At 47.6% G+C, this 25,824-nt stretch overlaps 1 long non-coding RNA gene across 2 annotated transcripts in view; it reads right to left on the bottom strand.

Moving 5' to 3' along the window:
- LOC117801449 overlaps positions 1-21,671 on the bottom strand; it is a 43,815-nt gene extending 22,144 nt beyond the window's left edge. For both annotated transcript variants that reach the window (XR_004623975.1, XR_004623973.1), the window contains exons 1-2: positions 21,470-21,671; positions 8,718-8,816 (exon numbers count right to left, since the gene is read on the bottom strand). This is a non-coding gene — a long non-coding RNA (uncharacterized LOC117801449). The remainder of the gene's footprint in view (positions 1-8,717; positions 8,817-21,469) is intronic.
- Between the last annotated feature and the right edge of the window lie 4,153 nt (positions 21,672-25,824).

The following is a 25,824-nucleotide window of genomic DNA, read 5'->3' as shown; positions in this document are numbered from 1 at the left end:
GAGGAGAGGAGGGGAGAGGAGGAGGTGGAGGAAGAGAGGGAGGGAAGGAAGAAGGGAGGGAAGGAGGAAAGAAGGAAGGAGGGAAAAGCAGGAAACAGAGCAAGGCAGCACAAAGTCCGCTGGTCAGGTTGTCACGTGAGTACTGCGGTCCCAGCTTTCTCACCAGTGGTACTGATAACATACTGAGAAGGGGCCAGAGTCAGCCTTGCCTTCAGGTGAGTAGCAGGTGCCCGTGCACTCTGACACAGGGCCTCCCGCCAGGATGCTGGGTCCGGTAAGACTTGCACAACTGCCCGATGCCTGAAATTCTGCTGCACGTTCATTAGCAGTAGCCTTCCTCACAGAGGTCTCAAACTGGTGGACCCAAAGACGTTCAAATTTCAAATGCTTAATTTTTTTTTTTTTTGGACTTTCTGTTCAAAATCAGAGGCTCTGCCAACATGAGCCCTCTTTCCTGCAGAGTGACAACCATGCCAGGCTGGCCCTCTCGTTCTCTACCGAGGCTGCCAGCCCTCTCGGGTCCCCACGGGGTGCCACGTGCTGTCTGATTTCACAGATGTGGATGTACTTTGCCTACCTGTCGCACTTGCTACAGTCTGGTTTTACTGCAAAGTCAAATCTTGCTTTATCTGTAACACCTTCTGTTTGCAAGTGGACCTTCCTGTTTTAGGAGAGAGGGTACGGAATCACTAGATTCCTCCTGAATCTATTAGCACACCTTCCAAGAGATTTATCAGACTGACTACCTTTAAAATAAGAGAGTCATGGATGGTCATCTCTGCTTGAGTGTGAATGAAGAAAATGAGAACAGATTTGGATTGAGAGGTGAAGAGAGACACAGAAATATTCTGGAAAGAATATCTGGCAGTAGAAATGATTCAGCTCTGATCTGACCCACAGATATGTTTTATTTGTTCTGCCCATTATTTCTTTAAAAAAAAAAACTTTTCTTTGGAGGCAATTTTTAAAAATCAACTGATCAATGACGGACTTTTGGCCTGGAGCAGGGAATATATAAAATAAGCCTAGAGTAACTTGTAGTACCAGAAAATAAGAAAGTGCTAAAAAAAAATAAAAACAAGCAAAAAACACTGGAATGATGGAGGGTGGGGGCATCACAGAGGGACACGGGAGCTAACTGAGAAAGCTCCCAATGGGCAAAATTGGAACACTTTGAGTAACAAAATAATGTAGTACTGGGGCGCCTGGGTGGCGCAGTCATTAAGCGTCTGCCTTCAGCTCAGGGCGTGATCCCGGCGTTCTGGGATCGAGCCCCACATCAGGCTCCTCCGCTGGGAAGAGCTTCTTCCTCTCACACTCCCCCTGCTGTGTTCCCTCTCTCGCTGGCTGTCTCTCTGTCAAATAAATAAATTCTTTAAAAAAAAAATAATGTAGGACTGAATTAAAACTCAAAACATCAACTAAATATTTACAAGTTCATACTGATATAAATAGATGAACAAGGTAATAAATTCGGGAGAAGAGACACATCTCCCATGCAAACGATTTCCACATAAAGTATGTAGATTCCTCACCCTCAAGCCAGTGAAGCTAACTCCCCTCTCTTAAGTGTTGGCCCTGCATAGCGACTTCCTTCCAAAGAGCACAGTATGCGAAGAGGGAAGAAAGAGTAACCTTCCAGGGGAGAAACCTGACGAGGGCTCCATCAGCCACGTGATCAAGGTTAATCCCCTCAGTGACAATGAGGAGTCACGTTCATAACAGGTACCCTTGATGTGATGTGAGCAAAAAGGCACTACACCTGGGTGGTCTTCCTTCCCCCAAATTCTATAACCCCAGGCGAATTATAAGAAAAATATCACATAAATCCTATTTGAGAGGCTCTCTGCATAATACCTGCCCAGGATCCTCAAGACCGTCAAGGTCATCAAAAACAAGGCCAGTGTGAGAACTGTCAGAGTCAAGAGGCGACATGAAGGCGAAATGTCATGTGCTGTCTTGAATGGGATCCTGGGTCAGAAAAAGGGTAAAAGGTGAAAACCAAGGAAATCTGAATAAAGTATGAATGCTTGCTAATAATAACGTACCAATATTTGTTCAATAATTCTAACAAACGTGCCATACCGATGTAAGAAATAAATCTTAGAGAAGACTGGCTGTGATACGTATGGGAGCTCTTCGTACTATCTTTGTAACTTATGCCGAAAGAAATAGAAAATAAAAGGTCTACTTTACAATCGATTGCACATTAAAATCTTGATCCCTAGCTCTTCGAGAACACACCATGTTGCATCACCAATCCAAAGATCAGAGGGCGAGAGCCCCTGTTATAGCTGCCTGTCTATGAACTGCAACCTTATTTTCCAAGTGAAACAGGAGAGAAAGATGCCTTCAATCCCTCTTCCAAATCTCACGCAAGGGCATCTGAGCAGCAGAGCCTGGTTTCACCTCTAGGAGGCTACCTGCAAATCTAGAAACGTACAGAGAAGAACACACAAGAGCCGCGTGACCATATTCATGGCGCAGACACATCCATCACGTTCGCTGTCCCCAACACTGACGCCAAGTGTGACTGGTCACTTACCAGTGTCCTCACACTGTTCTCACACGTGTCTCTGCCTTCCTCACTTACATCCCATCCCTATGACATCGGAAGGGCCTCAGCACACTTCTGGTGGCAAACTCTGGAAGCCGGTTCACATTTCAATGGTAACCCTACGGATTTCATTCCACAAAATTTGCCAGGCTTCAAACTACGCAGCTCGAAGCTGTAGGGGAGGAAAACGAAGAAGATGCCTTGTTTGCATGGAAAGCACTGCCACCCTACTTAGTGGGGCACCCTGTGCACACAGACTGCCCTATCACAAGACAGAGCCTGTAGCATCATGTATGTTAACTGAGCAAGAATCACACAAAATCGCCACACAAATTAAATCCAGGGGCGGGATGGGATTTTGAAACAAACAATACAAAACCTGCAAGTATTCTTCTTACTAGAGACATATTGTCCGCACATTGTCATACATCCAGACATGTAAGTCTAACAACAGACTTAACACTTTAAATATAGTTACATAAACTAGAAGACATTACGTCCCTGTTTTCAAAGCATCATCACACCATTTACTCATTAACATTTTATAAAGAAGAAAATCCAGCAATTGTCCTTATAATTAGTCTTTCTTGTTCAATGAGCTGACCTAATAAGCATTCCCGCTAAGCCGTTCCAAAATGCCAGTGTTAGATCTGCTCCGGAAGCCCCTCTTTCCCTCGGAAGTCAAAACACTGGTTGTAAATGTCCACCCTCGAGAATCTTGCAACAGCTCAGAGGCAAATTAACAGGGAGAAAACAATATCCAGCTACTTGTAGGCAAAGAGAATCCTGACAAAATATCGGGCTACAGTCATCGACTCTTCCTAACTTGTATTTTTGCATTAAGATAATACCCATTTGGGTATTGGTACAGAGCACCAATTTTCCTTTCCATTTGCTAGACATCATTTTCCTAACGGAGAATTGCCATGCAAGAAAATGCAGCGGGAAGGTGAACCTCAGGACGGGTATGAAGGGCCCATTAAGTGAGGGCCGGAACAATGGAATTATGGAGGTCGTGTCCTCCCCACGATTAAGTTTACATAGAATCTCTGACAGATTCAAACCCCACTTGATTACCTCTACAAATGGGAAGCTCACTGCCTCTATGAGGTCTTGGGTTTAAAGGAGCAACTGGCTCTACTTGGTAGAAGGGGCTTTTGTCGGGGAACTGGCGGCCCTGCCTTACTGCTTTTCCAAGCTGCTCAGAACACAAAAGTTCCCTCCTTTCCCCACAGAGCCCAGTGGATAACTTAAATGAATCAAGCAGGCGGGCACTTCCGTAAGGCACTGCGGTCACCGTAACAAACTGGCAAGCTAACGCCTTTTAATTGGAGGCGATGCTCGGCAGCTGCAGAAGCTACACATGCAAACCTCGCATCACCTGCAATTTGTAAAGTAGGAAATAAAGATCACTATGTAAAATCCTCCTTACAAAGAAAACAAATAACCACAGCAACAACTATGCAGCCCCAACAAAACATGTCCTCATAAAAGACATTTGTCCAAATAGCGGAAAACGATTACTGGGTTTTTCACCAACGTCCCATTTGCTGTGGGCTCACCCTGAACTTCCCTTCCTGTTGCTTGTAGGCCACCAACCTCGGGGGCCTGCCTGGAGGCAGTGTCCTAGGCTCTGGTGTCAGACACAGCTGGTAAGACATTCCAGCTCTCCGTCTATCAGACATGGGACCTGGGGTAACATTCTTGGGCCTTCTAGCCCTCTTTTTAGTCTTCTGTGAGGGACTGAGAACATACCCTCTTAGAGAAGTAAATCAGACTATGTAGGGAAGGGCTCAGCAGACAGCCTGGCCCAGAGTAGGCACTATGTAGCTTGAAAATGCCTTGTCATGCTTCTCTGGACACACTACTGTTCATGCATGCTTATTTTTAAAAGGCATGGTCCCAAGTGAAAACTATTCCGGATGGGTTTAGGACAACAGCGTAGGACAGGCCTGTCAGTTCACAGCACTGCAAGCCTGGGCTTCCAGCGAAGCAGCATGGGACTGATGTCTGAATAGTATGTCACACTGCTGACTCAGGATTTAGCTCATCGTCAGCGAAAAAAGCCCTCGGTAGCCCCTTGGACGGCTGTTTCCAATCTGGGCATAGCTCTCCCAGACTAACGAACTGTTGTGGGGTGGGCTGGGGGGACGCCAAACACGTGACTTAACATTCATGACTATTTGAGCCCACCCCATCTATGGTACCGACCAACCTCCCAAGCGTACCAAGAATGTGGGTTCAGAGTCCGAAGGCATGTGTTGGAATCCTGGCTCAGTTTCCCTAGCTGTAAAATAAGGATAATAATAGAAGCTACCTCACAGGGGTGCTCTGCAGATAAAATGAGATAATGGATAGAAAGCCATCAGCAGGGTTCCCAGAACATCAGCACTCAGCCTGCATTAGTGATGGTGATGACGACGAGGATCATTTTTATGCTATCGAAACGCCAAAAACAGTAGCTGATGCTGGTACTCCAACAGAGCTGGGAAATGTCTGTTCAACAAGATAGACATCATCCGCCAGAACTATTATTCAGTGTCTATTTCAGGTTTCTTGGGTCATTCTGCCAAGTCATGGACAAGCATGCAAGAGAATGGCCTGATGAGCTAATTCCCAATTAAGGCACCAAGGGCTTAGTGGCCCACCTTCCAACGAGTCATCCCTACCTTAAGATCCCAGGCCCATCTTCCCGGCTCCTGATTATAAAATATCCTCTAGAGCTCTCAGACTCCTGCCTGCCCACTTCCCCGAGGGTGTGTGTGTGTGTGTGTGTGTGTGTGTGTGTGTGTGTGTGTGTGTTGGGATGGGGGGGCAGAAGCTGGAGGTGACCTTGGCTCCCCAGATCACAACACCCTGGCAGTACCTGGTCCCAGGGCAGTGCAGGAGCTCAAGGCACAGAACGAGATTCTTTTCCGGCCGAAACAACATATGCAGTGGAGAAGCTGCTATCCCTCACCAAGTGTCTCACCTTCCCCCACTTCCGTCCTACTGCCTCGGCTTTGAAGCGCCTGCCCTTCTAAGGACAACTATTATTTCCATCTTCCTACTTGCAAAAGCAACATGTGCTTCCAAAACAAAGAGAAGAAAATCTATGATCCCCCTGCCTCTTCTTTTCGGAGGCCACTGGCGTGGACCCCACGGGGCTCTCCACTGCTGTACCGACTCAACAGCACATGTGAGCAGCCGGCCGAGTCTTTCTGTTTGCTTTTGGGTGTCGTTGCCGCCATTTTACACAACCTGACTTAGAATCCACGTGCTATCCTACAGATTTCTTCTCCCTTTGCACAAGCCTCATGGACATCCTCCCGAATCTGGGTGGAATTTTAAATAGGTGAATAATACCACATATTAAACATGTACCATACTTTGCCTGTTGAAGCTCTTGTTCTTCTCCATTTTGCTGCCAGAGAACAGTACCACTACGGGTGTGTCTGTGTGTACATGTCACTATATGCATCCTTACACACGTTCTTTAATTTCCGAGGCTAGATTTCTGCAGGGACTACTGGGTCAATTATTAAGTCCTGCCAGATTAGATAATTGTACTCTCTCCCCGGCTTTAGGTTGTTTTTCCCAAGATCCTGCCTCCCTGAATATTCCCACGGCTCCATGCACAGCAGTCTGCAGCTGGTCCTACTCGGTACGTGTGCCAAGGCTGAAAACCACACGGCGGCCAGGATCCTGCACCATGGATCCCTATCAGCAGGCTGGGGACAAGTGCCGTCTAGAGTCACTCTGGTAGAAGACCAGGCAGTCAGTGCCCAGCCCCGCTGCGCAAGGGACAAGGATCTGAGACTGGCGTTCTGCATAGAAACACGCCTCGGTCTCCCACTGAAACAATTTTTAGACAGCAGTTACGTAAAGCTGAAGTAACACCATGATAACACAAGTACCAAAGAACATGGGGATGAGAGAGTGAAGGATTTGGGGGCCAGCACGGAAACTGAACCAATGTCGGCACCACGGCTTTGAAGGGAGAGTGTGCTTTGGGGGGGGGGCACACAGTAAATGAACATTGAAGCCCCTGCTGGTTTCTGAGCTGGGAATTTACTGTGGCATTTTAAGAAGATATTGAGAAACAGCAGAGTTTCACTTGTGGTGTGGAGCTGATGGCAAGCTGAGCCTTCGGACCACGGAGATGTCTCTCGTGAGCATGCTCCCTCCGGGCCAGGGGCACCATGAGTCAGAAGGAGTCCTGGAAGGGAGGGGAGGCCCCCAGTGGGACTCCAGCAGGCCCAGGACAGAGCATGGAATCTACACTCCTCCTTTTGGCACCAGGTCCAGCAAGACTTTTGAGAACAATCTGGTGGGGAAAGGGCAGGGGAGCTTCAAGGACAGCAGAATTTCTGTGTTGGCACACAAGTCCATGAACAATGCCACGGGAAGACCTAAGCTTGGAGTGAGACACAGCAGGGCATGACTTCTGACAAATGATTAAGCTCTCTCGGGTTGGTTTCCTTATTCTGACAAGGCGGAGAGTACCCAGAGCCATCTCCCAGGCACGCTCTGAGAATTAACGGAGACAGGGCACCTGAAGTGTTCACCATCAGATGTGGAACACGTGAGGTGCTCCGTGAGCATGAGAGACAACGGCTCTGACTACTCCATCACCATAGCTGTTGTGGTCTTGTGGTCACTACACCCCCTCCAGAAGCCTCGCTACCTCCACCCCAGGGCTGCATGGCACAAGCTCCCTCCAAAGCAAGTCATAGGACATCTCAGCTGGCCTGTCACACAACCCTAGTCTCAAAACATGAGCCATATATGCCAGGTGCTAGGGGTTGGTGCTGATTAGGAAGATGGTGGTGGTGACCAGCATTTCGGGACTTACATCCACGGCTAATTGAGCCTCCAGAAAAGTGTTGAGAAAAATAAAGAGCATGACAAAAGTTATGGCTGGGGTGAGGGAAATGAGGCAATGGGGAGCACGGTCATGGTCAATTGGTTCCCAAGAATGGTTTCAAGAAGGATTAGACTGGGATTCTGGGGATGGGCCTGGGGTCCCCTGACAACGCATTCCACCCCTTCTGCAGTGCTTTCGAATTCGCACAAAAGGAAGAAGTGGGCCTGGGGCCTTAAGGTCTCTTCTTTCTTAGTGGTCTTAACTCTTCTCCAGCAAAGCAATTCAGAGTCTGACTCCTCAGAGCTGGCTGGTCTCTGCGGGCTCAGTCCTGATGAAAAGGAGGCCGATCAGGGCCTCGCTCTCCTAAAACCTGACTCGCCACCACTTCCCGGCAGGTGCTGCGAACTGGCAGAAAGTGAGGGACAAGGGACTCGTCTGGACCTGATTCCAGACTCGTTTTCCCCCTCTGATTACAACACTCTAGGTTCAACCGTTGCTGGAAAGAGAATGACTCCCGTGGCCATGATGTTAGTAACCACTTGAATAGAAATGGGACAACATTTTCTTTTGTCTTCCTGCCAAGTTTCCAGCTCCAGAGATGGGGCTTTTAGGATTTCCCATAAAAGCCCAAAGTAGCAGCATAAATAAACTTACCACAATAATTACCCACCCCTCTTTCCCCAGCTTCGCCATGGAAACTCTTATCTTTTCTCTCAGTAGTTATTCTTCACGAAGCTCTCTCAGATTTATTACCTATGTGGGGCAATTCATCATCTAGGATAAATACCATCTTCTTCCACTGGGCAGGCCTGTACTTCAAGGGGCTCTCAGTTCTATATGGTACGCATAATTAAATTGGGGCTGGGGAAGAAGAAGCCTGTTAGCCTGTTAAGATAATGGGTTGTTTTCTTCGGAGTTATATATTCACAAAACAAGCTATTGGCAGTGAACTTTCTCTACTACGCTCTTTTGCCGTTGGGCTCCTTGGAAGATACAACCACAGAGTTTTGGAGTCGCTGCAGTAGAGTGAAAAGAGCCTGGGTTTTGGAGGGCTGTACGGTTCAACGAAGTGGACGCTGTGTGACCTCGGACAAGTCACGTAGATTCTCTGAGCCCTAGCTTCCTGATTTCTAACAGGGAGATGAAAAGTCCTAGGGAGGATTCTTGTAAGGACTGAAAATGCTATTTACAAAGGTCTAGTTTTGTGCCTGGTACAAAGTGGGGGTTTTTTTTCTTCAAGTTTTTAAATTCCTATTAGTTAACATACAGTGTCATATTTGTTTCAGGTATACAATTTAGTGATTCGACACTTACCTTGGAACAGCTGGTGCTCATCACAACACGAAGTGGATTCTTAATCAATGACACTTACAGCGGTTGTCTTCCCAGGGTGGAAAACTGGATTATAGTTCTCTGAGGGTGAGAGAATTTACAATGTATGAGCTTAGTTCTTCAGTGATATTTTCTCTATAAAGATTAATACCTTTTGTAATATTATAATATGGAACAACTAAAGTGGAGGTGAGAGAATGATTTGAAGACAGTCAGGATGGAGACTCTCTGGTCTCGGTCCTGCCCTTAGCCAGGGGCTTTCAAAGAAAAGACTGGACACAGTCATCTCAGATCTAGAAGCCACCCTTAGTAGAGGAACCAAGATGGTGGTCATGGGGCAAAACTTTGTAAAGGAATATTGATCAAAGAGTGTTAAGTCTGATTCGCTGTCCTCCTCTCTCATTAATTAGTTAACACATTCAGCAAACGTTTATTACACACATCCCGTGACAGGGTTTGTTTTAGGTCTTAGAATAAAATGAGACAAGTCTCTGCGCTCACGGAGCTCTGACCCCCCACAGTAGTCCCATCCCCAGATCAGGGACCAAGGCCTTGAAGGCCACTATTCCAGGGTGGGTTGTCTAATAGTGTTTGTAGCCACTAGCTGCATGTGGGTTTTCATATTCAAAATTGTAATTTATTAAAATTAAATCAAATTTTAAATGCAGCTCCTCAGTCACGGGAGCCACATTTCAATGCTCACGAGGCCCATGGGGGCTGCCAAGCAGAGCATTCCCGGCATCTCAGGAGTTCTACTGAACAGCATTGCCTGGAGGCTTTGTGAGCTAGAACCGTGCACACAGCCACAGACCTAAGCATCTGGGGCACAATCACGGGGTGTCCACAGCCACCTCGCCTGCCAGAGCTGTCCCAGGTGTGCTCTCCAGGGAGGACTGTGAGCCTGGACACTCTCTGCCGCGTCTCCACGAGCTTTTCCCCTTGCATAATCCTCAGACAGGAGAGACCCCAGCTCGTCTATGTCCACATTCACGGCTTCTCAACTGGAAAAACATCCCTAGCCCTCCAGCTCCTTCTTTATACCTTATCTGCCTAAGCATCAAGCAAAGAACAGAGGAACCTAGTTACTGAGCCCCACTTGCCTCAGACTGTCCTTGGACCCACGGTTTGGTCCCCTGTTATGCCTTTCCCATGGAAAAGCCCAATCCTGTGGCTCTCACATTTCGGTTCAGTTACCTACTCTGGGTCTTTTCTGCGTTGCCACCACGGTGGGACACGCATCACTGGCTCGGACCCTCGGCATGCTTTCTTAGAAATCCCTTTGGATACGCTCTGTCCCTCACTGGCCACTTGGTGCTGAATGTCTCATACCAGCAGGGAATGGTCGAGGTAGACCAACCATTTTAGAATATTCTTTGTAAATTACCATGCCACGAAACTATATGGTATCAGGATTCATGCTTGAGGTGTTCTTGGCCAACCACATAGAATCGAACTGACACACATGAACTCGCTGTCATGTATACTGTGCTGAGTGTTCATTTGTAACTTGACACAATGCAGACAGCTCAGTTCAATCCGTCACGGAAGGGCAATGGCTTGGGTGAGAAAAAAAAGCCTTTCAGTTTTTAGAATGAATCAAAGGATTGATTCTTTTATGTAACAGATGTATCTTCACAATTACCTTACGACTGAGCTAAAATTAAAAATGGTGTCCCTTATTATACACCTGTCGTTGCATAAGAAGGTGGTGGGGGGAGGAATGTGCAAGCATGTCAGCCAAGGGCAGCTAATATGGGATTCTCCTGGAAAAAAGAAAGTCCACAAAGTTGAGGATTTATAGAGAGGGAGCGAAGAGCTCATGATAAAAATAAACTTATTTGTCCATTTTGTATTGGCCTCTTCTCAGTGGTTTCACTGCTCTCCCCCTCTTTTACAAATGCCACCTCAGTACTCTTCCAGGTGGCCTGACCTGCTCGTTTTGCCTTCCTGGTCATCTCCTCCCTTTGAGCTGGTCAAGCACAGACGCTGCTCAGCCACACAGTGTGTCTACGCAGATCCTTTCACTCTGAAAACATGGACTCATGGTGGTGTCTTCTGTGTGATTACGGGCCCCTGCTTCATTTCTTTCTCTCTCCCCCTCTCCCTCTCTCGACTCACATCTGGCATTCTCACCTTCTGCAAAGGTTCCAAACATGTTCCAGCCACAGGCCATTTGCACCTACCGTCCTCTGTCCTGAAATAGCGACTTTCCAATTGTGTACAATTTGCCTGCCTCCATTTATGTATTTTGTTCAGCAAACACTTCCTTGACTTTTCTAGTCCCTTGTTCTCTCTTTTTAAAATCCTCATGGCACTTTCCACTAGCTGAAAATATGATATACGTGTTAATAGACTATCTATTCCCACTAGAATGTCAATGCCATGAGGGCAGAGACTGCATCAGCAGACTCTTGCTACATAATAAACCACACCAAAACTCAGTGGCTAAAAACAGGAGCCATTCATTTAGTTCCTGACTCTACAGTTTGACAATTTGGACCGGGCTCAGCTGAGCGGTCCTCTGGTCTGGGGCAGGTTGGGTTGATCTCCACTAAAGCTAACTCCCACGTCTGCGTTTGTTAGCCGGGTTAGTAGAACGCTGGCTGGTTTGTGGCTGGGCTACCTCGTTTCTTTCCCATGGGAACTCCTCCCCTCTAGCTGTCTAGCTTGGACTTCTTCATATGGCAGTCAGGGTTCCAGTGCGCACCTGATTTTCATCTCCCTGAATGAGTCACATTTGGGACCATGCCATCAGCCAAGTCAGAGTCAAAGGGCAGAAAAACAGATTCTGCCTGTTGTTCAAAGGACCCGTGACACTGCTTAGCAGGATACTGGATTCAGGGAGAGGAATCTGTGGTTATTTTTACACCTCCAGGAACTGTATCTGTTCTATCACTTCTGCATCTCTCGTATTAAAACAGTGGCTGGCTCAAAACAGGCTCTCAACAAAAACTTTTTTAATGAATAGAGGTAAACTGCAGAGGGCCCCAAAACAGGAAATGCCAAATCTGCTGGAGCATCATCAAGGATGGAGGTTGGTGCCGTGACAGCCACCACTGTATGCCCACTGTCAACCCTGCCTCACCGCTCCCATGGAAGATGGGCACCAAAGCTTTCTCTTCGTGCTGCTGGCTCGAGGGCATGCAATCAGCTGGATCTCCCGACTGGCCCAGCCTAGCCCATGGGACAATGCCCTGTGACATGCGGGGGACAGAAGACCGGGCTACAAATATACACACTGGGGAAATTCCCACAAAACAAAAAGGTGATGGATGCTGGAGAGATGAGTCCTCCTCGAATCCCCACAGACATCCAATACAGATACACTATTTAAGAACCTGTCCCAATGCCTATTTTTGGTTCACTGATAACAGTGGCTAATATCCGTCTGGACCACACACGCACACACATGCACACGCACACATATGCACACGCGCGCGCACGTACACACACACACACACATTAATTTGCAGATGAGGGAAAGTTTGCATTTAGCCAAATAACTATGCTTTCCAGAAACAGCTCTGTAGCAAATGAATCAGTTATTTTGTTTCTTTAAAAAATCACGTGGCTTGCTTATAGAGGCTGCAAAGTTCTCTGGGTACCATTATCATTACAAAGGGATCATTAGACTGAGTGGCTAAAACGTGCTGTAACTATCATTTAAAGTAGTCACATGGGATAACACACAAAGCCCCTGCATCACTGTCACTCGCATACACATGTGCATTAAAAAGCAGAACACCTAGAATTGGTTACTGTCATGCAGAGCAGCAGACAATTTCCATTGTATTGTATAAAGACTGTGGCCTTTAAATCAAAGCTTCTTAAGAAGAAAAGAGAAGCTATAGAAAATATCTAACCCACAGCAAACCGGTATAACTTTTCGTTATTTCCTCCAGTGTTTAGAAGGCGGTTATACAACCACCAGCACCCTGACACGCATGCGTGAGCGCGCACAGACACAACAGTGCCCCAGTCTGAATCCAAGATCACTTTCTGCTCTTTGAACGGTCTGCGCTAGGAGGGAAACTGAGGCTGAATGGGATGCCTGTTTGGGATAAGATTCCTAACTTCAGGGCTGTGGTTCCAAGCAGTTGGAGGAAGCCTGTGGCAGGTCGGGCAGCACCCCCGAGGCCTGCCCACAGCCCCGTGCCTTCCCATGCCAGGAATTTCAGCCTCGTTTCCAAGAGCCAGCACCTGCCTTTCTCTGCTGGAGGGCTTTCTCCACCCATGGAAGCCTGCTTTCCTGCCTGTGTGGCAGGCCAGAAACAGCAGAGCATTAACACTCTCCGGCCAGCGGCCCTCAACCAAGAACGAAAGGAGTAGCACATAAATGCCTGGGTCCCCTTGCCCTTTGAACAGGACAATTCTGAGGCGTGGGTTCTGCCAGGTTTCCCCAGCAGGGATGAAGCTCAGTTGCCCACAGAGGTAACCGCTTGATAAAGCCACTTCGGTGGCTGCCCCGCTTTTCTGGTTTTATCCCCCCAGTCCACTGCCAGAGCCTCCTCCACCCTCCGAATAAACCGCTGACTGCCGCGCTGGCTTACGAAGGAAGGCAAACTAATAACAAAGCTCCAGCCTTCCAACCACCCCTCTCCCCCACAACACAGTCTGCCTGAATACCTTGGGGCTGCTGCTTGGAGCTCCTTGGTTTTAGAATGTGGGCCAGGGGAAAACACAGAACCCTTGAGGGAAGCCTCAGGTTGAGCACTGTGAGCTATTTCTATCTAAATAAACAGAAAGGATTTGACAACAGGAAGATGCCAAGAGCCTGGGTCCCGGAGGAAGGCACACCCAGGACAGGAGCAAAGAGGACGGGGGATGGGCAAAGCAAGGGGCTCATCCCTCCATCCTCTCCCCGGGTTCGGAAGAGTCCTGCTAGGCTGTCAAGCACGGCTCTAACTCAAACCAGAACACTGAAGATGAGGCCCATCACCCTGATTTCACCAGCAAGCCCTGGCGTCTCTCTCAACCTTGCACTCCTCCCCTTTAGAATGGGAATAATAATGATGTCGACCTCCAAGGTCTGTTAGAATTAAATGAAGCATTCCACATACAGCACTAAACCCAAGGCCCGGCCCCTTGTAATTCTCCCTGGGACCTCATTCTGAACGAATACTTTTCTACGATTATCTTTATAATTTTAAATATCAGAGTTAAACCTGGAACTTTGGATTTGTCCTCCTGACCTGCCCAGGATTCAAGATCAAAGCAAAGAGGAACTCAAAAAGTCAGAGCTGTTGCTCTGTTTCTGGCTGCTGCCCCCCCACCCCCCACTCTCAGAGTTCAGGGGCGCGCACGCACACACACCCAGCCCTGCTGACTGTTCCTGTCCATTTCCTTCCTAAGTGGTGACACCGGCGACCCCAGGGCAGCGCGTGGAGGGACGGGAATCTCACGTGCTTTGAGACAGGTGCAGCAACTGCAACCCAAGCAAATGGCAGAGAGCTCCTGCAGGCCAGGTTCAGGTCTCCTATAAAAAGCGCATTTATCCCACATCCTCTCCTGCTCGGCTCCTCTTCGCCACCTGAGCCAATCTGCGGCGCCGGCAGCCGTCCAGAGCCATTTTTCAGGCGCTCTGCAGCAGATGTGATCATTATAAAATGCACCATCAGAGCACTATGGTATTTATTTGTTTTCCTTAATTTCAATTTTTACTAGCTTTCCTTTAAAGACAGCAAGGCGCAGATTGAGCCATAAACTGTCAGATTCCGTATCTTATGAGGACACCAATTTCCTAAAATGTGAGATGATTTAAATTTCCAATCAAACAGACAGATAGGAAAATACATTGCAGCTCCGGTAGGAGTTGTAAAGCTCTCAAGTTCTGTTTTGCCCCTTTTAATCTTTATCAGCACAGAGTATTGATATGGACATAGAGAAAATAACTGCACATGCAAAATGAGAAGCAGTTCATCAGAACCAGGTCCTCGGGGTGGGGGTGGGGGCTGGAAGGGATTCTGGACTCCCCACCGGAGACCCCCTTTCTCTCCAGTCCCAGGGGGCTTAGACTGACAACGTGCTGGGTGTGATGTCAAGAGTCAAGAAGATCGTGCAAACTGCCAGTTAAGAATTAGTAGGCAGGATGGCTGGAATCCTGCCTGGAACGCAGTTTTGGAAGCCCGCCACGTCAAAACTAATACATTTGCAAAGCCCAATCCAGACAATTAGGATAAGTCCTCGGTGGGCAACATAACAGGTGACACTCCTTTCTCACTGCTGTTGTTGTTCTTGCTTGCTTGTTTCGGGTTGGTGGTTTGTTTTGCCTTTGGACAAGGTGCGGGGAGAAGGTAGGACATACACTTTGAGCGCGTGATTTCCCAGATGCAACCATTTGCCTGGCAACTTTAACACCTAGAAGCTTGCCTGGTGCTGGCAGATAAGGATTTGAATGTGAGTAGTGGAGAGTTGAAGACGGAGGGGGTGGGAGGAGGGAAGCGAGCTAGAACAGAATGTGTCAGTAAGCCAGGTTTCACTGTGAGCACCTGAGGCTCCGTCCCTCTGCAGACAGCAAGCCTCAGAGCTGCCCCGCTCCCCAGGCACAGAGGCGGGGGGCTTTTTACCCACAATTCCTGATGGAGAGCGGCATCCAGGGTCATTAGCTCTGAGGGTGGAGCCAGACCCCGCGAGTCCATGGGACAGTGGGACAGTGCCCCAGTGCCCGCAGAGGAGATGCTGCAAACTCCACTCCTCACGGTGCACCCTGTTCCAGCCGCAGGCCCAGTGGTGGCCGGGCGCCAGAGCAAGCACCAGGAAAACCCAATTCCAGTAAGCGCCAGCAGCCTTTTAAAAAAAAGGACATGGTACTACAAACATGTGGGGATGTTTTGCTAGGTGCCCTGTTGCGGGCCTGGCAAAGGGTCCTCTGAGGGGATTTGCAATGCCTATCACACCATCCAGAAAGGAGCTTCTAACTCAGCGGAGGGACGGGGTTCGGTGGGTAACAGGCATGGAAAAGCGAAGACCTCCGGGGACGTGGGGCTCATTAAACGCAATCCTGTTTCTCCCTCCTTCCCGGCTGAAACCCAGAAGCCAAAATCTCCCCAAAGCCCTAAGTTTGCCGCCATAGTCATCTCTTTAATTACTGTGCCTGGTTCACTTTATTTGCAATCATCGCAGGTTTTTATAGCCCTTTCCCATCTCTGTGCAAGGTGTCAAAGAATCCTAAAGACCCAGGGAGGAGAAGCAAGGGGAAAATGCTCACTCGGGCCAATGAGTGCGCTGCTGCCCTTTCTCCAGGTCACTGAAAAGGTAGCTGAGCTGCTCAAAACTGAAGGGAGCACAAGCTGGCAAAGCGCTAAGGCCGGAGGGACCACAAGCCCAGATCTATCAAAACAGGGGAAGCCTAGGTAGTGTGCAGAGAGAATACGGGGTATGTCCTAGCAGACCCTCCCCCTCAGAACCAAGGGCTCCTTTCCCGAGCAGGGTTGTGGGCTCATAGCTCATGGCCTGGCTCTGTTTGGCGAATGATCTTAGTGAAAGGGGCTGCCATGTCAAGGATACCTCCCCTCCCTGGGGGTAACCCCCAATCGGTGTAGGGTACAAGCCCCCTCCACCTTGCCTCATTTGGGGTTTCTCTGAAGGCTGTACCAATTCCAGAGCTCCCTTTGGCTGAGCCCTCAGCTGCAACCACACAGTTCAGCTGCCTCCCCAGTGAGCTTCCTACAGGCAAAGTACTGCTGTCGGGTCTTTATCCTGGGGAGCCCAACCTAAGGCAGATGCACACCATGGATGCTGTATGAAATGGCAGATGTGCTAGGGCCCTGTCCAGGTGTTTCTGGAAAGCGCTGGGTCGAGGAAAATGTGCTCGGGGCAGAGAAGGCAGAAAAGACACACCAAGGTGGTTGGGAAGGCCCCGGGGGCCTGGCATTCCCCTGTATATTATCCCACAGTGTCTCATTGCATTCTGAAAAATTCATATGTTGAGAATGACTGAAAATGTGAGTGCATAAAGATTTAAATTTCTGCACTGTGAAATAAAGAACTAGTACCATAAAAAAGGTAACAGGACAAGTGAGAAACTGGGGAAAGGATCTGCAATATATGTGATAGACAAAGCGATGATTTTTTCCTATATAAAGAACTCGTCTTGAAAACTAACAAGGAAAAGACCAGCAATCCAAAAAATTAAAAAGGACAAGGAGGGTGAACTGAGTTGGCAGAAAAACACATGATAAAATGGTCTTTTCACCTATAAGAAGATATTCAACCTTACTCAAAAGAGAATGCAAATTAATACTAACGTGAGATGTCATTTTCACCTCACAGATGAATCAAGATCAAAAAGTTGAATAGCATGCTGGGTTGGCATGTGTGTGAAGTAATAGGTATTCTCATAAAATTCTGGCAGGTGTATAAATTGGTACAACCTTTCTGGAAGGTAAATTGGCAGTTTTAAATCCACAGACCCATTGACTCAACAAGAATTTGGCTCTTCTAAGGGTTTATAAATCTAAAATGTGTGCAAAGGCGCACATACAGGATTATTCATTTTAACACTGTTTATAGTAACAAAAAAACAAAAGCCATCAAAATGTTCATCATCATAAATAAATGTATAAACCCACGAATACAATACTCTTCAGCCTGGCTCTGCCCTGCCCACCTGGCAAAGGATCAATTCCAGGGGCCAAAGGACACTGAGGTCAGGAGAGCTGGCTGTTCCGGCTGTCAGTCAGGCACAGCCCGCCCCATCCACCTGACTTCTTTCCTGGGTTTGGTCAACTTGACCAAGGCAGCAGAACTGCATTAAAACCCGTTTTGCAATGTACTGTGTTCCTTCTGATACACATTGACATCAAAACACATATTATCACCACTTATATTTTAACAGATGTCATTAGTTGCTCTGACTTTAAGAAAAAATTACTTCTATTGTAAGTGTAAATTATGATATGTAATTTTGGGATGCTCAAACCAATCCAAAGGAATTCTTTTTTCCAGTAATCTTTCGTCAGGGAGCTTATCAAATAGCTTTCAGTCACAGAATGATTTAAAAGCAAATCCTCCCCAGGTTCATCCTGTTTGTTATGAGGTGTCTTTATTCATAAGGGTTCTAAGGGTTTTAAATAATCTGCATCAGCCATAAATTTCTGTGTTAAGGAAGCGAGAATCTTTGGAGCAAAGCTCTCTTAAAATGTTTTTCAAGATATGAATTTCTGAAAAACAAATCAGAACTTGCCCAAGCCCCAAAGCCTCAGAGATGTTCACCTGCTTCTTCTCGGCAGGATTCAAAATTCTTCAAAAGCCCCTGGATGTTCTTCGGAGACAAAATTCCAACGGTAGGAGAAGAGAAAGACACGGTTCCAATGACCTATATCCAATGCCCATCCACGAATGCCTGTCGTCCCCTCCACAGATGGGCTGGGGTGTCTGTTTCCTAGCAGGTGTCATTTACATACGCAGGTTTTCCCACTTCTGTGCTACACAGATTGCATGGTACTCTGTAGAAAAGTTGCCAAGGCACAGAAACTCAGAATCACAGCCCGGGATCTCAGGTCCCCGTAAACCTGGGTTAGCACACCCCCTCGCTGACACAGCTGTGTGGAAGCATCCCTCGGACACGACAACAAAGGGCTGGGGATGAACTGCCCCCAGCCCTGTCCATTCATTTCAGGTGTCCAGACGACATCAGAAGGCACGGGGATGTTTCTTCATTTGTAGAGGCTCTTAGATAAGACAGGGGAGGGAACCCCATCTTTTGGAGAACTGAGAAACCATCCCTTGTGGTACACAAATGAACTAATGCATCATCCATCACGGGAGGCGTGTGAAAGGACCTTGGAACACATGATGCGTTATTCTGGACTGTAACCTGCTATCATTTGCAATTGCTCTCACTACCTGCATGAGAGAATACTCGCTCAGAGTTCAGATAGCAACTCCCCCATCAGGTCCTTTGGCAGCCGGGGAACCACTGAGTGTTCCTGGCAAGGCTGCTCTCATAGCCTTGTGTTGATTAATACCTTGCTCTGCCAGTCTCCTGCTCTCCTGGGCTCTTCCCTCTGGCCCCTCCCCCTCTCCCAGCACACTTTCCCACAAGGCCCTTGCTCCCATAACCCTGGGCCAGGAATTCGATGGGAGGCCTGGAAGCTCTAGGGGGAGTCAGTGTCGGGTGTTTCAAGCCACAGCAAATGAAGTGAGTGTGCAGCCACTGGCAGGGAGCCTGCTTCTGCCTCCTTGGGCTGATGTATCCTGGGAACCTGTGCCAGGGACTGGTGGGGACGGCCCGTTTTATTAGGAATCCAGGCTGCGACATGGAGCCCTTCCAAGGCGTCTTTCACATGTCCTTGCTATTCCTCTAATAAACTAGGATTAACCCTAGGTATAAAGCACACTGCACTGCAGAGAGCCTGTAAATTTTCTCTAGAACCCTGGCCCTAAAATGCTGGCCTTGCTTTTGGCAACCCCAAAGCTCAACAAATGAGCAGCCACTTGCTTGCTTCCCCTCCCCACAGTGTGGGGCACACTCAGCAGGAAGCAGGTTTATAAAATGGGTGTCCTGGCGTGGGATACCAGCGTGGGTGTACTGGATGTGCTGTTGAGCTGTTAAACTACCCTCATTTTCTAGGGCAAAGTCTCCTTCCCCCCCCGCCCCCGGCATGCCCCCTCACTCCTCCCAGGGCTGGCTTGGGACAAGCAAACCTGAGCAGTTCACAGGCTCCCAGGCTCAGCTAGACTCCACACTTGGTTTCATGCTTTGCGGCTGCCATCTTGAAATCCTTATGACATCTCTTCGAATGAAAAGCCCTGCAATTTAATTTTGCAATGGGCCCTGCAAATGATGGAGCCAGTCCTACTCCTGGGCTTTATGGCTCCTGACTCAGAGGAAACCATGCTGGGCAGGACCACCTCTCCTGGAACCCCTTTGGGGTTCTGTGTTTTGTGATGAGTGCCGTGGGCTTTCCAATGTGGGGGTGGGCCGGGTTCTCGCAGCCTCACGGTAACTTTCTTTGCTGCCAATGCCCCCTTGAAAATATTTTTAAACCACCATAGAAATGAATACTTACTGAATGACTAGTCAACTCCAAACCCTGCTCTGTAGACTTCGTGTGCATTTTATCATATAATCCTCACCACAGCACTGTGAGGCAGGCACCATCATTACCCAGTTTTAAAGGTAAGGAAATGGACTCTCAGAGAGTTCAATTTGTCTCAAATCAAACTCAGATGCAGTTAACTCCAAAACATGTAGTTTTAACCGCTAGACCATACGGCTTGATTATAAAAGGAAAATATGTTCTCCATTTCATTGGCAGTGAGAGTCATGATTGACGTGTCGATTGATTTTGAGTGCGGAGACAAAGGCTGGTTGGAAGGAGAAAAGTAATACAAAAACAGTCTCTTTTTTTTCTCCCCATCCAGTCCACAGGAGAATTTAAGCTGATATTGCCAGCTTGCCATAAAGAAACAAGATTCTCCTGAAATTTTTTTTCCTGTTCGCTTTGGTCTGGGCTTTACTGTTAAGGCTATTGGCTTAGAGGAACGGTGAGCACTTCTGGCTCTTGGACTGTGGGATTCATTATCCCAAAATGGCTCATAGGCCTCAGAGTTGCATATCTTCTCAAATGCATTCAGCAGACCAAGGATAGGCCCAGAATCCAACATCAGGGAAGTTTCCACAATTATAACCACCATCATCTAACAACCAAAGCCAATGTTGATTCACTGCTATGAGCCAGCCAGACTTTTATACACACACACACACACACGCATCAACTTCTTTAATCCTCACACCCACCATATAAGGGAAGCACGATGATTATAATTTTACAGATGAAGACACTGAGGCCCAGAGAGATGAAGTAATTTGGTGAGATCACCTTGCTGGTAACTCTCAGAGACAGGATTTGAATCAAAAGTCATGCCCTTACCACCACACTGTATGAAAGCTGAATGTCTTTTGTCAAAGGCACAGTTCTGAGGATAGACATCTAGAGACTTAATCATCACGAGCAGAAGGTCTAGCGGGGACTCCTTATCCTGCAACCACAGTGCCCTTCTCTCTTGACCCCTCACCTCACTGACATACCACTAGCGGGATATGCACTCATTAGGAATGAGACCCCTCTAGACACAGCCCAGCCAGCACTGGGCTCCATGGTTCTTTATCAATATTCATTCGATGACACATGTCCATGCCTCAAGAATACACCTTCCTCAATTTCCTAACTGGACCTACCAGGCAGTGATAACCAATTAATCCAAGGGAATCTAGTTCCTAACAGAGATTGCTTGCAAAACCATTCACCTAAGGATAGAATTCAGAAGTGAACGGAGAAAACATTTCATGAATCCCAATACCTCTCATCTAATTTCATGCTACACCACGGAGAAAGTCTCAGTATCCCCACTGTACAGATGGGAAAGCAGAGGTTCAGGGAAATTTAGTAACTTGCCCCAAATCCCAGACCATTAAAATAAAACCCAGGGTCTAATCCATGAGCTGAGTAACATCTCCAAGTCCTGCGCCACAAAGCCAGGACCAGCTCGCGCCTTGCACAGAACTGCTTGGAGTCTTCTCTCTCCAAACAAACTGTGCTCGCAAGGCCATGTGTAGCTTCCAACCGCCGCGGCCGTGGTATCCTAATCAATACTAGCGACTCACTGAGGTTTGCTTGCCCCTGAAAAGGTTCTACGCAAACCTTTTTTCTCCCGACTATATCACACTAACTCAGAATCATTTTAATGGGACAATTTCATGTTTACTGAATATAGTAATAGCAACTTACCTTCTGCCAAACCCATCAATCTTCTTTTTTCTTCCTTTCCTTCCCTCTAATTCTGTGACTGTGGGAACTGATTTTGCTTTAGAAAAAGCGTCGCACTAGATGTCATTAACTTTGCAGCTGTAGAGGTTATTGTGCACCAAGGAAAAGCAGAAAAAGAGAGTCCGGGTCCCTCCCTCTGGCCACTCACCACCATGACACAGAAAACCCCTGTGCGCGGACGCGCTCACAGGCGCATGCGCTCACAGGTGCGCGGAAGCACACACTCACAGGCGCATGTGTGCCCGCTCACACGTGCACACAACCGTGCGCGAGCCCACAGAGTACACACACCTGCACAGACCCACGTGGGTATGCTCAAACATGCATGCACACACAGGCCTCCATATGCAAACAGACGCGGGCGGACACACACACACACACACACACACACACACACACACGGCTCACTCCCTAAGACTCACTGACTAGGCGTAGAGGTTCTTGGAAAGCTGGCCTTTGGAGTAAACAGCGTTCTTTCTGGAAATCACCTCTGCCCTCTCTACTCAGACACACCCCTTCTTTGCTGGAAGCCAGCCTCAGGGATTTACCTGGTGTATTTTATTACAACAAAGGCTGCAGTCGACTACTTTCCAGCAAGGACTGCAATGTGATTCCACATTGTAAACAGACTTTTTCTTTATTTACTGAGCAACACTGTTTTATCCACTGACAACTTTTTTTCAGACATGCTTCCAGCTTTAATCTAGATCTGGGATTATAAAAATCAAGAGTGATTATTACTTGGAAGCCACAATTTTCTTTATAAAGGATTCACCATGCTTGGAAAGAAGTCTCTTAGTGCCTATAAAATATAGATATTAACAAAATTTAACTATATGCCTGGCTTTTCAGGGTCCTCCCTACCCCATAAAGTTTGGGGGATGATCACTACCGAACCCACGGATAATTACACCTTAAGGCTCTTCTCAATAAACAAAAATGATGCCGAAAGGAACTTTTGACTTGAAATCAAAAGTTAAAATGTGTTGAGTAGAATTAATTGCTTGAGAAAAAGAAAAAGGAAAGCTGCTTTAGAAGGCAATCAGAAATTCCAAAGGCAAACTCAAGGAGGAGAAAATAGATGTGATCTGCAGCCCTCCAATCGTGGGGCGCCCTGGAGTCCTTTTCTAAGACTTGCAGTCTTGAGGCTACCTCTATACCCCATGTCCAAATCCCTTTCTCCTCCTTCACTGGCGGCTGGCGGCCCCAAGGTCATCAGGCTGTGCTAAATATAGCCCAGCCTTATTTTGTTTTTTGCCTTCGCTGGGGAAATGATCATATTTTAGTCCAGAAGAAAGCCAGACAATTGACTACTTTTCCTGGAAAGCGTATGTGTCTAATTCTTAATTTTGCAAGAACCAGGCAGCATAAATTCAGTTTATTAAAACATGAATTTAGCACATTTGCGAGAGTGGTGATATTTATCCCTCCTGAACTTTAAATTATCTCGGATGGTGAAAGAGATCTTTAATTATGTATAGACACAGGATGACAGAACACAATGCACAGGGTTTCTTTATATATATGTATATTTCCCGAGAGCAAGAAAGTGATAGGTTAAGCATTTAATATTCTTGCAGACTTCATTTTATTTCCATCAAGTTCTGGAGTAAGTAAAATTTTCATTTTGGCATTTAAAAAAACCCACAAAACTCCACTACATGAAATACATAGGTTTAAAATTGGCCTGATGTTTTTCCATTGGATTCAAGAGACTAGGAATTCACAAGAATAGGCTTTTCCAATTTTCCATGGCATCTGATTTTACATCTGGAAATAGCCAGAGAGGAATAATTGAACATGTGTGAAGCACTGTGGACTGTGCCCAAGACATTTACATACAGCATCTCATTCGGAGCCTCACACAACCCTGACAGGAGCTCCATTATTCTGTTTTCTGATTCTACAGCAATGATGGAGTTAGAAAGTTTAATGGCCAAATACTCAAGGTCTAGAGAAGTTAGGCAATTTGACCAAGGTTTCACAACTAATAAATGCAGGGATGGGAACTAGAATTCAGACTTCCCAAATCCCAGATCAGGCCTTTTGGACCACACTTATCACCGGAATTCAATTTTTCAGTAGGGCCTGGGGACCACTGGCAACATGGTGTAAGAGATTTCTTTCTTTTTTTTTTTTAAACACTTTTTATTTATTTACTTGAGAGACAGAGAGAGAGAGAGAGAACACGAGCGGGAGAGGCAAAGGGAGGGGGAAAGAGAATCCTAAGCAGGGCCTACGCTGAGCACAGAGCCCAGCAGGGGCCTCGATCTCACAACCCTGAGTTCATGACCTGAACCGAAAGCAAGATGCTTAGTCGGATGCTTAACCGATTGAGCTACCCAGGAGATCCCAGCATAAGAAATTTCTTTTTTTTTTTTTTCTTTTTTCTTTTTTCATTTATTTGACAGAGAGACAGCCATCAAGAGAGGGAACATAAGCAGGGGGAGTGGGAGAGGAAGAAGCAGGCTTCCAGTGGAGGAGCCTGATGTGGGGCTCGAACCCAGATCGCTGGGATCACGCCCTGAGCCGAAGGCAGATGCTTAACGACTGCGCTACCCAGGCGCCCCAAGAGATTTCTTAACAGAGGACTCTCGTGGTGGTGCTGGAGAGTTATCCAGGCCTCCTGAGGAGTCCTGGAGTGAACCTCCAAGGACCTCCCTCACCCAGCCTCAAGCAGCCCCTGGTGTGAGGACACACAGGAACTCTCGCTTTGACCTCCCTGCCAATCCCAGCTCATCAGTGCGACTACCAGGAGTGCCACGCTGAGAACGTGCCTTTGGTTGATAATTCCAGGGTCAGCAAGCAAAGGCGTGGTGAGTACTGGCCACCGTACAAGGGCGGGGAATGGGAGTGTAACTTCAGGGTCGATGCTGTGACTTTGCTTTCTGTGGTGTGTTTGTGACCTCGAAGTGCACATTGTTTTTTATCAGCCTGCCTTCCTGTCCCAAATACATCCACCACACATCATTTTGCCTTCAGAGGATTGGTTCCCTCTTCGGAGGGCAAATCCTTTTTATTTGGTGGGAGTGGGGCCGGGTGGGGCCGGGGGGGAGAGGTAGCACACTGTGTCAGTCATACTCATTAAAACCTTAATTCCACCGCCTTTATCAGATTCTGTATCAGAGCTGGCAAGGGTTTCCAAATGGGAGCCGGGAGAAGCTGGTGGAAGCCTCCCCACGGAAGTGTTGGACTGGCCATGCTCTGAGGTCAGCAGCACCTTCAACTTGACTGCTCTAGACGCCGCGTTTGCTCCCGGACACACTACAGGCTACCGAACCCCCACTGCTTATCTGAAGGCAGGTGTCTCTGGCGGTCTCCTGAACTTGGGTCTCTTCAGTCTAGGACACGGGGGATGATGGAAGGATACTTCCTGATGAGGGCTGAGACACGGGGAGGCAAAAGGCTCCGATCCAGACAGAATGGGGCATCTTCTGTTTGGAGTAACCAAGCCGTGGAGGAGTCTAAAACGGGAAGCTGCCAAGCGAGAAGGGATTACTGAGATATCTCAAAAACCCACTCAACAGTTCTGCTTGTAATGGAACCACCGCAGGGAGCTCTCCCAGCTCCCAGTTCCCGCTACTGCCAAGCTGCAAAGAAGCTGACCCTTTGGCATCAAAGGGCATTAGGAAGAGGAGATCCCTTGCTCCCCACCCCCACCCCCCCACGCCCTGCACAAAGGCCAGCAGGACTGGCCCTGGCACAGGGCAGAAGGGTAGATTTCTCTCCTAGTCCCAAAGGCACGGAGTGCATGACCTGGTAAATCGCTTCCTACTTTGGGGGAAATGCGCTCTCATTTGCTTGCTCTCCATCCTGCCTGCCTCGTGACACACTGCCACCCTGCACCTCGCGGAGAGTCTCTCATTGCCTCTGATCTCTTTCTGATGGGCTCACCCCCTTGCATGAGCAGATCTGGTGTTTGTATACACTCTTTTTGAACTGATGAAAAAGCAGAGGGACAGCAGAGCATCCTTTGATTTTTATCTCCTGCGCAGGGAAGATGAATCCTCTGTGTGTTTTTCGAAGTGGCTTGCCTCTGCCTCGATTTTATTTTCACGAGGTTAAGAAAGCAATTGAAACAAGAAGTAAGGATTCCGGGAGCATTGGTTGTGGCCGTGCATTTAGATACACGCCACTCTCTGCCTGCGTTCGAACAGGGCACGTCAAGCAAACAGATTCTTCACCTAAAGATCTGCAATTACAATAAGGGACACAATTATGGTTATTTTATTAGCAATCTATGTTTATAGATATCTGCTTTGTTCCAGAAGCGATTTAAAGCAGCATGATGTATGAATTTCCGAGCAATGTGTGGG

Source organism: Ailuropoda melanoleuca, chromosome 3, assembly GCF_002007445.2.
Source record: "Ailuropoda melanoleuca isolate Jingjing chromosome 3, ASM200744v2, whole genome shotgun sequence".
In the NCBI taxonomy this organism is placed as follows: domain Eukaryota; kingdom Metazoa; phylum Chordata; class Mammalia; order Carnivora; family Ursidae; genus Ailuropoda; species Ailuropoda melanoleuca.
The sequence above is the reverse complement of the archived record's forward strand: the minus strand, read 5'-3'. Positions and strand labels throughout refer to the sequence as shown.